This window comes from Malaclemys terrapin, chromosome 1 (assembly GCF_027887155.1).
Source record: "Malaclemys terrapin pileata isolate rMalTer1 chromosome 1, rMalTer1.hap1, whole genome shotgun sequence".
Lineage (NCBI taxonomy): Eukaryota > Metazoa > Chordata > Testudines > Emydidae > Malaclemys > Malaclemys terrapin.
Genome location: NC_071505.1, coordinates 338591937 through 338607572, shown reverse-complemented (window position 1 = coordinate 338607572; position 15636 = coordinate 338591937).

The following is a 15636-nucleotide window of genomic DNA, read 5'->3' as shown; positions in this document are numbered from 1 at the left end:
GACATATTGAGGTACAGCCCCATGGCTCATTAGGGTGCTGTCTCCCCCTTTGATCATGTTGTTTCAAACAAACAGATCTATCCATCATGCTGTCCTTTTGACCCTGTCTTTAAGATGCACCTGCCTGTTCCTTGTTATGTCTGTGGAGTGTCCTTGTATCGGGTGTCCAGGTGCCATCTTGGCACAAGTTCCTCTTATTAGCACTTATATGTGAATGCACCTGCTTCTAACAACCCTCTTCTCGCCAACTTCTGTGAGAGAGGCCTGCCTCTGGCTCACAGCCCAACTTTTGCTTAGCAATGCCTGGAAGTACTTTGGTTCAGGCTTCAGGCCTCAGACTGGGCCTCTGACACAAGAGTTTGTTTCAGGGCCTCATCTTACTACAGATATAAAATATCATATTGCCTCTATATAAATCCATGGTACGCCCAAATCTTGAATATTGCGTGCAGATGTGGTTGCCCCATCTCAAAAAAAGATACATTGGAATTGGAAAAGGTTCAGTGAAGGGTAACAAAAATGATTATGGGTACGGAACGGTTTCCGTATGAGGAGAGATTAATAAGACTGGGACTTTTCAGCTTGGAAAAGAGACGACTAAGGAGGATACGATAGAGGTCTATAAAATCATGACTGGTGTAAAGAAAGTAAATAAGGAAGTGTTATTTACACCTTCTCATAACACAAGAACTAGGAGTCAAAAGGAAGTATTGTTTTCCACACAAGGCACAGTCAATCTGTGGAACTCTTTGCCAGAGGATGTTGTGAAGGCCAAGACTATAAGAGGATTCAAAAAAGAACTAGATAAATTCATGGAGGATAGGTCCATCAATGGCTATTAGCCAGGATGGGCATGAATGGTATCCCTAGCCTCTGTTTGCCAGAAGCTGGGAATGGAAAACAGGGAATGGATCACTTGATGATTACCTGTTCTGTTCATTCCCTCTGGGTCACCTGGCATTTTCCACTGTCGGAAGACAGGATACGGGCTAGATGGACAAGTATGGCCGTTCTTATGTTATTAAAGAATTATTGGGGCAAGGGGAATCACAGAAACCTGATGTTTAGAGCAACTGTATTGTTACAATAATACGAATGGTCCAGTAGTTTGGGTGCTGGCCTGGGACTAGAATTCTATTCCCTGCTCCATCACTGATTTCCTGTGTGTCTGGAAAAGTCACTTTAAGGCTCAAGTCCTCAAAATGTCCTTGGGCTCCTAACTTCTACTGAAACCAATGGAAGTTAGGAGCTGAAATACCTTTGTCGACCTGGGCCTTAGCCTCTCTGTGCCTCACTCTGCCATTTGCACATTGGGGATAACAACACTACCGTACACCTCAGGGGTGTTGTGAGAATAAATACATCAAAGATTGTGATGCGCTCAGATACTATAGTCATATAGGTCATAGACAGATAATGCATGACAACGCTTATACGTTTATGCAGGAGTATAAGCGGTTAAAGAGTGCTAATAAAAAAGTCAACATTTTAAAGGGGGAGAATAGGTTAGAAATTTGGGGGATGTGGAGAGGCGGTGAAGTAGATCTCATGAATGAAATTTGAGTTTGAATGTTAAAATACCTGACTCAGCTCCACATCACTGTAATACTTTCCCCTGAACTCACGCTGCAGTTGATTGCCTATATGACCTCAGTGGTTGATACTGTCCCAAGCCTCATAATATTGTTGACTGCTGTGGAGATAACAAGTAGAAACAATTACTTTTCAGCCATTCAGGATGATTTTCCATGTATTTAATTTAAATAATAGGCAATGCATTTCTATGGAAACAACAGGCCAATCAACCGAGAAAAGCAATCTGAGTAAGGAAAAGAACGAGCTGTTCCAACGTAATCCTAATGGTGTGGGTTCATATACTTGGCGAACAGTGTCCTTTGGGAGAAGTGCTACATAGGATTGTTGAGTACTTACTATATAATTGCATACTATGGACTGTTTCCTGTATTTGCGGCAGAGGATTTACTTAAGGGACAATCCAATGTCAAGCCTGGGAATTTTTTATGGATTCTAACTTTTGTTCGTTATTGTAAATGCACCTAGGATCAGGAAAAAGGCTGATGGTCAGGGGAGTTTTATGTTTCGTTGTGTAGGAGTGCCCTCCAACAGAATTTGCTTCATTATGTAAGACCTGAAGTCCATTACAGTAAAAAGTTGCCTCACCTCTGATGATGGTTCTTGAAGAAACTTTGAAGAGTTGATTCTGTGGAGTATTCTATGATCTTCTACAATTGCAGTTGCTAAAAGGAATGTTACAAAAAACACCCAGCTTAGACAGTATGGACAATTTCTTTTTTTTTTTTTTTTTTTTGGAAATGGAGATATCCCATCTCCTAGAACTGGAAGGGACCTTGAAAGGTCATTGAGTCGAGTCCAGCCCCCTGCCTTCACTAGCAGGACCAAGTACTGATTTTGCCCCAGATTCCCAAGTGGCCCCCTCAAGGATTGAACTCACAACCCTGGGTTTAGCAGGCTAATGCTCAAACCACTGAGCTATCCCTCCCCCCTGTTTTCAATAGGTGTTAAGTCTGAGCATAAAGGTCAGAGTTTATTCATGCACCCTGGTAAGACACCAGGTGCACCCACTGCAAACTTAAAAAGCAGGCGAAATTAATTCTGAAATGTAGCAGTCTCTCCTCTGGGGAGGTTGCAATATTTTATAAAGCACAGTTCAAAAGGACAAATACTGTATAGTGAAACCTAGTACCACAAAGGTGCATGACACTTGAGAAACAGAAGACATAATTTCCACCCTAAAGAGCTCACATTCTATATTAAGGCTTAACCATGAAAAGCAAAGAGCAGTTATGGGGAAAGAAACTATGAGGATTACATTGATAAGGTCTTATTGTTGCTTTTGTTAGTAATGTACACATCTTGAAGGTCTTGCAGAGTTTCTTCTTTTTTTAAAATGTTACTATTTCTTTGATGGGAGGACTAGGGGTTGTAGGGTTGTGTGTCAATTTGTGGTGACCTGGCTAAGCTAGGCTAACTCTGCGAAGGGGCAAACCAAGACGAAGGGATCATTTTAAATTTTTAGAACTTTATACAGGAAAACCCCCAAATTGTACCAGAAGCATAAATAATATAGAACATTACCAAAAGACTTACGATTTATAGTAATAAACTATAGTTTACCAACTCATTAATCTTTATGAGCTTTTACATGGTGGGCAGTTAGTACCAAATGCATTGTTATTAACAAGAACAAAAGAGATTACTCTACAATACACTATGTCACTTCAAAGAACCAACTTTTCCTCGCCTTTGCTGTAAGTCCAACTCCACTCTTGCTATCCTGTTCTTTGCTTCTATTCAGCTTGAAGAACTCCTTAGATTCAGTGTTCCTGTGGCTGTACCTCTTTTCACTGAGTTTATCCACAAACGGGTTTCTTCACCTATTGGGTTCTCACTTGTCCATCAGTCACCTTTGAACTGTATTCTATCAACAGATGTTCAGTAATTCTCTCTGTTCATGTACTTTAGGTACTTTGTGGGGGAGGGGAGGTTCTCATTATTGCTTCCAGGATGTTTGCATCTAACCCAAATTTTTGATCAATTACCTTTTTCACCAATTCTGTTTCCTTTCAGTTTTTTCCTTTGAGGCTCCCTCTCTGGTAAGTTTTAAGATTTTATTTCCCTCTTCTTCTCTAACAGTGTCTGCTCATGTATCCAGGTCTATTTTTTTTTTCTTTTGGCTTATCCTGACGTGAAATCTTTCCTATTTTCCTTCTTTCCTCCTTCTCACTTCCCAGTCCCCTACTTTTATCCTCCTGTTCTTCTTTTTATTGTATCCCCTCACCTCCTACCCAGGCTCTGGTTCATCCGCTAGCTCAGCATCTCAATTCTTCACCTCCTCTAACAGCTTTTTCCAACTGCTCCTTCAGGCGGATTCCAAGCCCCTGGCCCCAGCTCAAGCTCCCTTCTCATTGGCCATTTTTCTCCCCAGGACAGCATTGTGTACTGCTGCATCCCTGCCAGGAGGTGGGTTACTACACCTGTCTTCCTATTAGCCACTGATCCCATGAGAATTTCTTCAGGGTTATGTAGCATCTGCTTTTAAGCAGCCAGAAATAAGACTGTTATGCTAAGAAAACAAAGGCTATCTATGCAGAAACAATTATAATTGTATTAAAGAATTCGTGCCCTCGCATACTTCCTGCAGTTGCTACAGTGGTCACCGTCTCTCAGACTGGTCAATCAAAATAGGAAAGCTTCAGTGAAGGCTAACAGGAAAGATTAGAGCAGTGGTTCTCAAACTTTTGAACTGGTGACCCCTTTCACATAGCAAGCCTCTGAATGCGACCCCCTTTATAAATTAAAAACACTTTTTAAAATAATTAATACCATTATACATGCTGGAGGCAAAGCGGGATTTGGGGAGGAGGCTGACAGCTCGCAACCCCCCTCTTGACCCCCTGAGAGGTCCCAGTTTCAGAACCCCTGAATTAGAGTATTAAGAGGGAGGGAAGAGAAGATATGTTCTTACATAAAAAGAGAATAAGAGGAGACATTTGACATTCAAGGCAGCAAGTTTAAAAAAGATTAAAGAGGTTTCATCATCAAAATACATGCTATAACCAACCTGTGCAATTCAAATAATATTCAGGTAGTTAAGCAAAATACAGCCCTGATCCTGCAAAGATTTACACACATTTAGCTTTACTTACTGTGAGTAGTCCCATTTGTCAAAGTAAAGTTAGGCACATGTTGACCTTTGCAAGATTGGGTGCTAAAAATATTTAATGTTTTAAATGAATAGGCAAAACATTTACAACTTCACTAGCTGAATTAACAATTTAGGCCAAGATTTTAGAAAGTGATTAGTGATTTCAGTGTCTCTGATTTTGGATGGCCAGTTTGACATATCTTTAAGGGAGTGTGCTCAGCACTTTTTGAAAGTCAGGCCCCTTTATGGAGTCTCAAGTCAGGTACCCCAAAATCATTATTAACCACTTTTCAAAATCTTGACCTTACGGGACATTACTGTAGGCATAAATCAATGAGGATCAGGAAAGTTCCACCCAGTCCTACAAAATGGGCCCAATACATTGAGGAAAATTCACCTTCTTTGAAGATACAGGGCACGGTTGGGAAACACGCTACCAAGCTCGATGGAGCTATGGTCAGCCTTCAGGGACCATATGGCAGCTGAGCATCAACATCCAAACACCCCAACGGAGAGCCAGAGCTGGCTCTGCAGGCTTTATTCCTGCTGAGAGATCCCCAATGGTGGGGGAAATCGCAGCCAGCCAGTTACATCCAGACTCTGGCTTCTTCTTGCTGCCTGAGAGGTGTAGAGGTTGGATCATACTGGAGAATCTGACCCAACAGCCATTTTGTTAGTATGAGATGTGAAATACTATGGAAAGACTAGAATATATAAAGTTAAACTGTACACATACCACGTACTTGCCAAACCAAGCTTTTACAGTAACAGGAAATGGCACTTTATCATATGCCAAGGTCTCTACTCTAACCACAGATTTCTCAGTAAATATCTCTTCTATAAAGCTGATATACTTACGGGATTAAAATTTACAACAACTAAATGGAGAGAACTCTGCTCACCTGCTAAGAAGTAATTCTTTCAAGCTTTCCACAATCATTTCTGAAACTGACCAGGGTACCCCGTATTATGTATGACACTGATGTGGGATCTATAGTTCTGTATCATGTACTTGCTGAAAGTCTTAAAAGCAATGCTCGACTGCATACTTACACCATCTTTCAGTACTATGAAGCAGAAACAATCTAATAAATGCCATGTTTTTCTACTGATGTGTTGTGCTAGCATAACAATGCTGAGATCTCAGCTCTTCAGTAAAAAGGAGTACAGAAGGGCCTGCATAGTATGCTTTAAATTTCTTAGGAACAAGCTGTGTATATTCCACATAAACCTACTCCTTTTTAATTAAAGAGTCACTAACCAAAGTTGACATCTGCAAGCAAAATATGTAACTTCTTTAAATAAAATGATTACTAACCTTTCCTAAACTGTTGTTCTTTGAGATGGGTTGCTCATGTTCATTCCAGGTTAGGTGTCTGTGTGCGCTGCATGCACTGTTGCTGGAGATTTTTCTACCAGTAGTATTCATTGGGCTGGCTCTAGCGTCCTATGGTGCCGCGCGCTTATGTGCTGGTATAAAGGGCGCCACTGGCCCCACACCCTCTCAGTTCCTTCTTGCCAGTCAGCTCCCACAGAGGGGTAGGAGAGTGGGTCATGGAACAGACATGAGGAACACAACTCAAAGAACAACAGTTACGGAAAGGTTAGCAATGATTTTTTCCATGTTAAGTGACTCTCAAGCAGTACCCAGAGGTGGGCTCAGAGTTCATGAACATGGGGACTGAAACCCAGCTGTCCCAAACCTGGCATCAGTCTCAAGCCTGTTGGGTGATGGCATAGCGGGACGACAGGTTATGCACTGACGACCAGGCTGCGGCCCTGCAGAGGTCTTGGATCAGAACCTGGGCGAGGAACACTGCTGAAGAGGCCTGAACTCTCGTACAGTGAGCCATCATAACAGGTAAAGGTGGGACATTCACTTGCTCATAGCATGCCTGAACACAGGACGTTACCCAGGATGAGATTCTCTGCGCTGACATCCTTTCTGCTACTGCCACAAAGAGTTCTGTAGATCTGCGAAAGGGTTTAGTTCTCATGATGTAGAGGGCAAGGGCGCACCTTGCATCCAATGAGTGAGGTCACCACTCTTCTGAATTCTTGTGAGGCTTCGGGAAGAAGACTGGCAGGAAAACGGCCTGGTGGCTATGGAACTGCGAAACCACCTTTAGTAGGAAGGCCTGGTGGAGCCGCAGTTGGACCTTGTCCTTGAAGTACACTGGGTACGGTGACTCTGGTGTAAGCGCCTTGATTTCAGAGACCCTTCTGGCTGAGGTGATTGCTACCAGGAAGGCGACCTTCCAAGAGAGAAGCAGTAGAGTGCACGATGCCAATGGCTCAAAGGGAGGACCCGTGAACCTCAACACATTTCCATGGAGGGAAGGGGGGGGATGATTGGCTCGCCGACCTGAGGATAAAATTTCTCCAGGACTTTAAGAAAGCAGACTGTAATTTCGTCAGAGAACACTGACCTGCCGTTCACCTGTGGGTGAAAAGCTGAAATTGCTGCTAAATGCACCTTGATAGATGCAAGGGCCAGACCTTGTTGCTTAAGATGGAGCAAGTAGTCCATGATAGATTGAAGGGAAGACCGAGTCAGAGAGAAGTCTCACTGGGATGCCTATATCAAAAAACGCTTCCATTTGGCGAAGTAGGAAGCCATCCACTAGGGCTACCTACTACCCAGCAAGACCCGTCAAACTTGTTCCAAACAAGGTTGCTCCTCCGGGTTCAGCCATATAACATCCATGCAGTTAGGTGAAGGGAGCCGAGGTTTGGGTGGAGTAACCGACTGTGGTCTTGAGAGATCAAATCCGGATGGAGCAGGAGCGGAAGTGGGGTTGCTACTGATAGATCTAGCAGTGTGCCGAACCAGTGTTGGTGCGGCCACCCCGGGGCTCTACGAATAACTCTCGCCTTGTTGCGTTTGAATTTCAGGAGGACCTTGTGAACCAGAAGAACTGGGGGCAATGCATACAATAGGAGTTCTGTCTAAGGAAGCAGGAAGGCATCGGAGAGGAAGGCCTGGCTGTGCCTTCTCAGTGAGCAAAACTGATGGCATTTCCTGTTCTGCGAACAGGTCCACCTGGGGAGACTCCCACCTTTGGAAGATAACCTTGGTGACCTCTGGGTGAAAGTGTAGGCCTGAGACCTGATCAACCCCTTCCACCCCCATATTAAGCAAAAAGGGGTAACAAAGGGACCACTCATGGTGAGAAGAGAAGAATCTGCTGAGGTGATCCGCCAATGCATTCTGGGCTCCCGGAAGGTATGAAGCCTCAAGGTGGATGGAGTGCTTCATGCACAAGTCCCATAGACGGACAGCTTCCTGACAAAGGGCGGAGGAACAAGCACCTCCCTGCTTGTTGATATAGAAGATGGTTGCGGTGTTGTCCATCAGAACTTGCACGACCTTGCTTGTCATCCGGGGAAGGAACACTTGGCAAGCCAAGCAGAACACTCTGAGCTCCCTGATGTTTATATGCAGGGTGTTTTTTTCCTGGGACCACAGGCCTTGAGTCCTGAGGCTGTCAAGGTGCGCTCCCCAACCCAGGTCCAATGCATCTGAGACTAGGGACACTGATGGCTGGGAAGGAGGGTGAGGAGGGGCAGCAACAAAGGGGACTCCCATCATCATCGACCCTGGGTCCTTCCACCAGTCGAGGGAGGTGAGGACCAGGATTGGAACAGTAAGCACAGAGTCCCAAGTGGTGTCTGTTCAGAGAGTAAACTGAAGCTAGCCAGGTCTGCAGAGGCCTGAGGTATAGCCTTGCGTGCTGGACCACGTACGTGCACGTGGTGTGTCCCAGTAGCTTGAGGCAAACCTGGGCTGTTGTGATTGAGTGCACCATGACCTTGGATATCAAATCCGACACAGTCTGGAACTGGGCCTCCGGAAGAAAGGATGGCTCTGGCTTGGATTGAATCGAGCACTGCCCCGATAAACTCTATTCTCTGAATTGGAGTAAGAGTCGACTTTTGCTCATTTATCAATAGGCCCTGTGCTTGAAAGGCGGCTTGGCCCAGGTTAATGCTGTTCTTTACTTGAGCCTCTGAACGACCCTTGATCAGCCAATCGTCAAGGTACGGATAGACCTGAATGCCTCACCCTCAGAGAAAGGCAGCTACCACCACCATGCGCTTCATGAAAACCCTGGGGGCTGCAAACAGGCCGAAGGGAAGATCAGTGAATTGGTAATGAGCCTGGTTTACAATAAACGTGAGAAATCTTCTGCAGCCATGGAAGATAGAAATGTGAAATAAGCATCCTTCAAATTGAGGGCGGCATACCAGTCCCCTGAATCCAGGGAGGGAATGATAGAAGACAGGGAGACCATGTGGCACCTCAGTTTCTTGAGATATCTGTTGAGGTGACACAGGTCCAGGAGGGGACAAAGGCACCCTTTGGCCTTTGGGATTAGGAAATAACTAGAGTAAAACCCCTTCCTTCTCATGTTTCAAGGTACCTCCTCCACAATCCCCAACCGTAGGGGAGTCTGCACCTCCTGAGCAAGGAGTTACTCACAAGAAGGGTCCCTGAAGAGGGACAAGGGTGGGAGGGAGGTGTGGATGAAAACTGCAGGGTATAATTGATCGCCACAGTATTTAGCACCCAGCGGTCCAATGTTATGCAAGACCATGCCAGGCTGAAGTGGGATAGTCGGTGCAAAAATAAAAGGGGAGGCAGGATTTGAAGCAAGTACCCTCAGGTGCACCTTCAAAAGGTCTGCTTGGGCCCACCGTAGCACCTATGTGACCACGGCTGGGAGGCTGAGGTGGACAGAAGCGGTTGATGGCTCTTGTAACCCCTCCCTTTTCTCTTATACGGGTCCTGGCTTGGAGGCAGAGCGGAGAAGCGTGGCGGCTATTGGGGCCTGAAGTGCTTCCTCGAAGTGGACGGAGCATAGAGGCCCAGGGACCTGAGAGTAACCCTGGAGTCCTTAAGGCTGTGTAGTCTCATGTCCGTCTGCTCTGAAAATCGCGAGGAGCCTTTGAAAGGAAGGTCCTGGATAGACTGCTGGACCTCCTGAGGGAATCCCAAGGACTGCAGCTAACAGCATCATCTCATGGTGACAGTGGAGGCCACCATGTCTGTTGAGTCCAGTGCTGCCTGTAGAGAATCTCTGGCAACATTCTTTCCTGCTACTAAGAGGGCTGAGAATTCCTGCCTTAAGTCTTGGGGCCTGGAGTCCTTCAATTTGGACAAGGAGTCCCACAAACGGTAGTTGTAGCTCCCCAGTAAGGCTTGCTGGTTTGAGATAAGTAGCTGTAGACCACTGTCAAATAAACTTGCTTCCCAAACAGAACAAGTTTCTTTGCATCCTTCTGTTTGGGGGTGCTTGACTGACACTCTGTCCCTTTCATTAGCCACCGATACACGAGGGACCCCAGAGGATGGTGAAAGTACAGATACTCATACCCACTGGTTTGCACATATTTCTTCTCTGCCCTCTTCAAAGTAGGAGGCAAAGAAGATGGGGTCAGCCAGGGCTCTGATCAGACCCATTACTGCCTCATTAATGGGTCATGCCACTTTAGATGGAGCTGTTGCAGCCAGAATGTCAGTGGGGCTGTGAAATGATTCTTTGAGCTCCTCAATCTCAAGCCCCAGGTTAGCTGTATCTGCTGTATCTCTCGATGAGCCCTAAAGTCATCTTGGGGAAACAAGCTGCTTGGTCCCGAGACAGTCTGAAGAGGAGGAGGAGCTTCTTCTTCTTCTTCAGCCTCAATAACCTTTATAGGTGCCATGTCCTGTAAGTCAGTAGCAGGGTCGGTACTGGAGTTAGGGTCCGGTGCTGATTGTGGCAGAGCGGGAGCCTGCCTCTTGGAAGCAACCAAGTATGAACAGTGGGAGGGTGGACCTGGTTCCAGGGGGAAACCCCCAAGGGTTCCAGAATGGCTACTGCAAAGGCCACTGTCCTCCTGGCCAGGTACCAGCGGGGGGATCCACACCAAGGTCCAGCGGCATGTAGGATGGGTACCAGTGACCCTTAGGTTGAACACAGGGCTCCACGTCAGACTCAGATGAAGAATCCTCCCTAGGTGACCACAGAAGAGCGGTACCTCTCGCTGCCTCTGATCATTGCTGAGGGTCCTGTGACGGATAGCAGGCCAGGGATGACCTCACAGAGGACAGAAGAGTCGGCTTGCCACTAGAAGGAGCTGGTAGGCCTGGTAACAGGAAGGAGCTCAGGGCACCATGCTCTCTCCTGCTCAAGGATGACGAAGCCGGTGGCTGACCTATCAGGGTCAGTGGGACTGGGAGTGACAACAAGTGTCTGGCCATTGCAAAGGCCTCTGAGGTTAAAGGCATCACAATTCCACTGGTGCCACCATGATTTTCCAATGTTAGGTCCCACACTGGACTCAACGATCTCAGTGGTCGATGGTGTCGCCATGGGACCGGGGTGGAGGAGTGACCCAATGCAGGTTGCACTCCACTGCCTTCCCTTTTTGTATTTCTCTTTCGGCACCAGAGATATGCTTCACACTGAGGCTTAAGTGCTCTGTGTTGAAGCCGAGTGGCTTGGTTCCGAAGCCAGTCTAAGAGCAGCTCCCATTAAGATAGCCTTAAGTCTGACTACTTTGTCCTTTGTGCAAAGTTCAAAGTCCCAACAAATTTGGTAGCAGTCTTTCATGTAAGATTCTCCCAGACACTTCAGACAACTAGAGTGTGGGTCGTTCATGGGCATAGGCTTGCCACAGGAGGCACAAGATTTGAAGCCCACGGACTGGGACATGCCTGGCCCCAGGGGCGAAGGGAGCCCCTTAATGATTGGGGAAGGGGTACTAATCTACAGTAAAAGTATTTACAATATATACACCAGGAAGATGCTCTTCAGGATATGGACCGTCCTTTAGCATGTTTGTATAGCGTCTAACACGACGAGGCCCCAATCCTAGCTAGGTGCTACTATAATAAGGTTGTATTAACAAACAATATGCTCCATTAAACCACCAATATCTTCAATTCTGTCAGATTAATGAAACTCCCATTGATTTGGCCTAAAATTACCCAAATTAGATAAATGCTGTATTAAGTTTGCCATTTCTTATGTTATGGTGAATCCAGTGGGAAGGTTCAAATTTGGGAAGATAGGTGGGATTGTTCGTTTTTTACCCATACTGCTATATCAATACAACCACTTGTACAAGTCAGAAGAGGTGCCCATAATAAAACAGCTCATTAAAATGAAAATATTATTACATTTGGAAGAAATCCAACAGCAACCATTCAGAAGACATTTATGAAATAGCTTCAGACATTTCTGATTTAATTATGACAATTTCTGGCCCTTATTCATTTGCCTTAACCCCTGTAGTTAAGGTTGCATAACAATTTATCTTCTAGCCTCCTGTGCTCAGTCATTCATAACTTTCTAAAACTTTTCAACTATTGAGCTAAATTTTTCCAGGCTTGACCTCTGCCCCAACGTGAATTTCTATATAAAAATGAGGGGGAGTCTGAACAAAAATGGTATCGCAATTATGGAGTTCTAAGACAGTGGGGGAGGGGAAGGAGAAGGCAGAAGAAACCCAACGCTTCCCATTTACTTTATTTTTAGGACGAGCCCTACATGGACAAAATGGCTAAAGTGTGGAAGGTGAAATACAGCATAGAAAAAATAGTCCTGACCCTTTACTAAGAAGCAATGCCTTTCACTGTTCTGAAATAAACTGGCTCAATTTGTCCAAAGTATTTGCCATTGAAAATCTCATAGTAAGTATAAAGTAGAATTTTTTCCCCACAGCTCAAAAAGTACCCCCCAAAAGTTGCATACACCTGCACAGCAAATCCTAACAGGGTGAAGCATGGGGTCCAGCACTCCCACTCCTATCCTCCAATGGCTGCTGCTAATACTGGGGACAGAAAAAATAAGCATCTCCATGGCTTTCCTCCTCCTCAGTCTCGCTAATGAGTTCTACAGTTACCGGCCTTGTCCCTTACATTACATTTTAAGACAACTGTGCTGCTCGTTGAAGAAAAAGGGGAAACGTGACACTGACCTTAGAGAAGAGAACTTACCCCAAAAAGTCTAAATCAAAGATATACTGGACCCTTACGGCAATACAATTAACACAAGTGTAAAAACAAAAATATTTCATTAGGATATGTGTGTATATATGATAAAGTATTATACAAATTTTTCTACTTGATAATAATGTAATCATGTAATTAAAAAGACTGTTGTAATGAATATACAAAACAGGACAACATTCAGGTTGCATTTATTGTACTGAGTGCTTAACCATGCAATATGTATGTTCTCTTAAATACTGCAAGTATCTAGAAACTTTTAAAAAAGTTGTATCAAATACTTTAAAATAATTTTAAAAAATTATAAATATATCTACTAACTCTAATTCTTTCTGATGTCTTGCTACTTTCACAGGGAAGACATATGGACTTATAATGTGCATACTGTAAGACCTCTTTCCTTGGGGGGGAAGGAGGGAGTATTAAAGGTCTGGAAATTATCTAATGTAAAGCCTACTTGGGGATCACACTTATTGTTATTTTTAAGTTAGTAATTGCTTTTTGAAACTGATCCAGTAAAGAGATTTATTTTCATCTCTATTAAAGTAATTTGGCTGTTTCTGGCAACTCTGGTCTGGTATTCACAGCAACTTTTGAGTGCAATGACAACAGGGCAGCTGCATCCAGAATCATTAAGTAGTTCTGGTTCTCTGTTCCTTTGCAGCCGTGCTTTGGCAGCCAAACAAGAAGTGAAAGGTTTTCTACAGTCAGTGTTAGAAAGTGTGTTCCAGGAGATAAAAATCTCCATGCTATTTTTTAAAGAACAGTGAATTGTAATGGGAGTTCTCTGCTGTGGTGAAGTATTTGATATGGGTATAGAAAAAGGAAATAAAAGCAGCATATTCTTAAGACAAGAATTATTGTCATTAACAGAAGTCAACCAGCTAGAACTAGCGAAGTTAGGACATTCATCCTCTATATTTCAGTGAAAGCAGACTATTAAAGTATTTATATTTAAATTGATTTAAATGGGCAGGTCATTTGATTATGCAGAAAAACAAAAAAAACAAAAACAAATTCAGATTCACTTTGGAAATGCAAATTCCCCTGAAGAAGGGGAAGTCTGCAGAATTGCAAACTGCATGGATCCCAAGGATCCATGAGAAAAGGAGGGCACAAACCTTGTCAATTACTTTCCCCTCTACTACTATCGGCCTTATGGTGGCAGTAAAGCTCTCTTTGAAGCTATGATATCACTGGCCAATCTCACTGCAGTTGCATCTTAACTCCCTTTTTCCAGAAGCCATAGAGGTGAATTTGGAAGTTATTCCTACTTCCATTAAGTTACTATGTAGATTTCCACCCAAGTCTTCCAAGTTAGGAGGCCTACCACAGCAATTTGCCATTTCCTCATTCCTCTACCTCTTGTCTTTTGCCATTACTTTATATAAACTCTTTCAGTGGCTCAGAGGGAGCAGGTCACTTATTTCCCCCTTCTGCTCACTAATCCTTCGTCTCAGTTTTCCTCCTAAAATTCTTTTTTAAGGGGCCTGTAAGTTGCTGTCTCCAGCTCACTATTGGTCATAAATTATGTGGTGTTAGCAGCATTCTATTAACATGAATATATACACACAGTGCATTAAAAAATATCCCACCAAAACAACTTTGCCTGATGTTGTGCATCAGGGAATTCAATAAATGTCACCAGAATTGCACTTCAGTTTGTTAGATAGCTACATTTCTACATTGAAAAATAAATGAAACAATGCTCATAAGTTTTTACCAAATAACCAAAATTGGGAATGCTCGCTAAAGGAAATTAAGATGTCAGTTTGGGGTGTTCATCCTGTGGGACATCACCATTTTGGCCTTCCCATATCAATAAAAAGGAGGAAGGTCAGACCAGGGATAGTCCAAGTTCAACAGGTTTTCAAAAATGTGTCATGATTTTCTGTGCAAGTTCCAATTCATAAGTAGTATCAGTGGCAAAATACACAAACAAAACAACCAACCAAAAAGGCACCTGTGCCACCACTGTAAGTGTGAACGGGGGCAGCTGTCCATGATGTGTCGCATGGTTTGTACCCCACCACAGTCACAATTTAGTGATTCTCTGATTTTCCATTTGTGGAAGAGATACCTTCCATATGCTGTCTGAATGCAGTTGAGTGTAGTCCACTGCCTATGAGGAAGGCAGAATCCTGGGACTTTTCGTTGGATCTTCAATCAAGTCTTTGTTTGGGACATCACAAGCAGCCCATGATTCAAGCCAGCAAGTGCTAACATCCTATACGTTGACCTGTTGCATTGACACATGAAGCCAGAAAGGCTTTCTGGATTTGAGATGGGAGAGTGGCAGTGAATTGAGGTCTTGGTGTATCAGCAGGTCCGGAGCAGCCAGGATCTTGTACTCCCAGATCACAGCAGTGTCTCACCTGATGTTGGCAAGTGCAATGCCCGCCAAAACTGGGAACAATGGTATTGACATTGATTTGAGAGATTTAAGATTCCTAGAACAATGATTAAGATGGGAAAAATGCTACTTTCTCCATGTTTTTCACTTTGTATGTTTTACAGCACTATGTACATTGTGTCACACTTTTTCATGTATAGTTAGTTTTTCCTGTTTGTGGGAATCTTTCCCACTGCAATTTGGGAGAGAAACATTTTTATTTCTTTTTAAAAAGAAATTAAGTGTGACCATAAGTAAAAAAAACCTACAAAAACTGGCCAGGGGAACTCAGGTGTAGTAACTAAAGATACATTTTAATAAATGTTTAAAGATGACTACGTCCCATTCAAATAAAGTATTTTTATCTTGAAGAATGTTGTATTTAAAGCTATGCTACAAGAAATTTTTAAAAACTCTTACACAATGTAAGTATACCATATACATGAAAGGTGATATTACATGTATCATTCCCAAACTAACGAGAAATGGAAATTTACTCCCATCTAACATTTTAATGTAATGCCACTGGATGGAACTGTATGAACAATATAAGCCAAAAAT